This window comes from Cricetulus griseus, chromosome 4 (assembly GCF_003668045.3).
Source record: "Cricetulus griseus strain 17A/GY chromosome 4, alternate assembly CriGri-PICRH-1.0, whole genome shotgun sequence".
NCBI classification, from domain to species: domain Eukaryota; kingdom Metazoa; phylum Chordata; class Mammalia; order Rodentia; family Cricetidae; genus Cricetulus; species Cricetulus griseus.
The window spans coordinates 17482905-17486381 of record NC_048597.1 but is presented as its reverse complement, the minus strand read 5'-3'; the positions used below and the strand labels follow the sequence as shown (position 1 = coordinate 17486381).

The 3477-nt window shown below is 39.1% G+C and overlaps 1 pseudogene; it reads right to left on the bottom strand.

Moving 5' to 3' along the window:
• Nucleotides 1-790: 790 nt before the first annotated feature.
• LOC113831404 lies at nucleotides 791-911 on the bottom strand (annotated as a pseudogene).
• Between the last annotated feature and the right edge of the window lie 2566 nt (nucleotides 912-3477).

The following is a 3477-nucleotide window of genomic DNA, read 5'->3' as shown; positions in this document are numbered from 1 at the left end:
CCCCAAAAGCCTATGTTGTGCATGTAAAATAGGATTGCTTAGAACTGGGAACAGAGAGGTGTGTACTCCTGAAGACAAATTTCCAGGTAAATGGCTCCATTTCTTGATAGCTATCTAGAAAACAGACCATTGCCTTAGTCAGCATGCTTCCCTGTCCTCTATACACCTGCCTTATCTCTACAGTTCCACATGCGCTATTACCCATGCCACTGTGTCCCTTCCCTTCTTAGTCCTAGCTAGAAGAGCAACCATTGATAAAAAGTTATCATGGGCCACTCTTCTGACAGGTTTACATCTAAGTCAAATTGCTACTTGTCACTGGCATAAGGTCAAAGAAACTGGACTGTGAACCTGATATACCAAATGTTAGGTAAAATTTGAATTCTCAGCATTTGAATTTTTCCACAGAAACATCCAAGAAAATAAGCAAGGAAGTAAGGACCAATGAGGGAAATGTGTCCAATACATAAAGAATTAATTAGATTCCATACCATCAACTGGGCTACTACAGTAAGTGCAGTCTTCCTAAATGGAAAACATAACCTCTGATCATTTTCTACTTCACAATGCTGAGCAGGAAGAGACATGTGCCCATCACTGTCTTCAACATTTCAGCCTCCTTTACTCTCCTCTAGAATGTCTCCATTAGCTCTCTCAGCTTAAGTTCTATCGCTGACAGAATAGGCCCATGACTCTATTTGGATGATTGAGTATCTACCTATAGGGCTAATTCAATTTCTCATTCACTTCTCTAAAGAATATCCTGGAGCAGACCTTTTTTGTCCCATATAGAAGGCCCTAATCTGCTAACATCTGATTCAAGGAAAAGTCTATGTTGTGGTTTGAATAAGAATATATTCTGATAAGAATAGATACTACACTTGATCTTAGCCAAAATGCCGAGAAGCAATATCCAGACGCGTGAACATGGATGTTAACGAGGAGGCCTCAGCACTCTATGGGGCCCCTAGTAGTGGATCAGTATTTTTCCCTGGTGTAAGAAGGGACTTTGAGAGGCCATCCCATGTGAAGAGATGCTCTCTAGGCCTGGACACTGGGGGAGGGCCTAGGCCTGGCCCAGGATAATGTTGTGGATTTTGGGGAGCCCCGTGGAGGGTCCTATCCTCCCTGGGGAGATAAGAATGGGAGGGAGTGGGGGGCTGGTGAGGGGTTGGGGAAGGGGAAGGAGAGGGAGAAGAGATGGACATGTGAAGCAAGCTTGTTCCTAATTTGAACTAATAAAAATTAAAATAAAATAAAAAAGAATACATTCAATAGAGATGAGCACAAAGGCTCATATATTTGAATGCTTGGACATCAGTGACTGGCACTATTTGAAAGTATTTAGAGGTGAGGCCTTGTTAGAGGAAGTATGTCACTGGGGATGAGCTTTGGAGTTTCAAAAGCCCAAACCAGTCCCAGTGGCTCTCTCCTCTTGTTTCCTGTGGATCAGGACATAGAGCTCTTAGCTATTCTATAGCATCATGCCTGCCTGCCTGCCTGCCACCTTGATTTCTGCCAAGATGACAATGGACTAAACCTCTGAAACTATAAGCAAGCCCCAATTAAATGTTTTTCTCTTTTAAGAGTTGCCTACAGAACACTAACCAAGATAGCTTAAAAACAACTTTACAATCCTTCCTCCCATTGCTTACCCTCTCAGCTGAGTGCTAGCAGTCTGCCTTTGTTTGCAAATGACTCTTTTAGAATTGCTAACTAATAAGCACTACTCTGAAGTAGTCCAATTGAACTATTAGATACCCACACTCACAGCACTCCAGCCCTTCTCACACCTTGATTATTGTGGTCATGATTTGTGACCTTTTATGCTCCTTCCTGAGGCTGGCTACTGCTCCTGCTCTGTATGGTTTCTTCTATATTCTAAAAGCATGTGTTACATTTTCTGGACCATCCACTTTTGACTTCTCACTTCATAATTGCCTCTACAGTTCCAAGACAGACTTGAAGATTAAAAATCTTTCTAGTCATCTGCATCTGAAAACAGCTATTGCTATTTCTTATCTGTGAGTTATAGAGTGCTTAAATCACAAAGGGAGGGTTGTGGTTTTATAGTTTCACATTATATAAATTTGTATGATGAAGAAAAAATCACCTAGCAAATTATATAAAGTAGTGGAATATTAAAACCATGTGATAATCTATGTTCTAGATAATACACAAGAGTATTACAAATAACCAACACACACACACACACACACACACACACACACACACACACACACACACACACACACACACAAAACATGCACAAAAAATAAATAATAAAATACTATGTGTCTTAGGGAAATTATAGAGGTCTTCAATGTAGAACTCAAAACAAATTTTTATGCTCAAGTTGAACTGAAATAAAAAGTTAATTTCTTCTCGATATTACTATCCATTTTGTCAGTAAACTCTACTCTTATATAAATCACTCATTTAGAAACTTTACCAATAGCAGAAATTATCCAAAACTGTCACTGAAGCCCTTTGCTTCCTAGCTTCCATCTCATTTTATATATGTTTAGGTTGCCTCCTGGAGATCATTTCTCTACCTAAATGTGTTACCCTAGCTAAAATCTGCCCTCATAGATGTAGTTATCCCATTTCAATTCCTCTGCATTAACTTTCTATCAGAGACAATAGGGAAAAGGAATTAAAAGTATTTTCTCAGACCTCTTCTTAATTAGAAATAGCAAAATAACCACAAGACATTCCTTGGGAGATTATTTATGTATCTTCTAGCTAGAATTTCATAGCCTCATGATAACTGTCCCCTTTCTTCATTCCACTGGGTTTGAGTGAGAAAGCCATCCTATTACTACTAACCATTACCTTCTCCATCATAAGTCATCATTAGCCCTGGATGCTTCCTGAAGAATGCAAATAGTTCCTTCATTAGCTAATTTCCATTATTGCATTTTTAATATGCTGTCTCCCTCCTTCTAGGACACCAATTTCATTTAGCATAATCAATATTCTGTTTCATCTACTGTCCCATTCAGGTTTCTATTTCTATGATAAAACAGCATGACCAAAAGCAACTTTGAAAGGAAAAGAGTATTTTTACCTTGTAACTTATAATCCATCACAAAGGGAAGTTAAGGCAAGAACATAGAGGCAGGAACTGAGTAAAAAACCATGGAGGAGTTCTGTTTGCTGCCTTTCTCACCAGACTTGTTTGCAGCAACCTTTCTTGTACTTCCCAGAACCACCTGCCCAGTGGTGGACAGCCATCCTATAGTAACCATTAATCAAGAAAATGCTCCACAGGTTTGGCAACAGACAAGACAGTTGTATCTTGTGTCCAGTTGACCATGAAACTAACCAAAACTCAGATATAACCTAAAATGAATATTTATGGAAGCTAGTAAACAAAAAAAAGCACCAAAAGAAAAAACAAAAGAAATGTGACCCTAACCAAACCCATAAGATTTACAACTGCCATTCCCTTCTCATTTCTATCTTTATGAGACC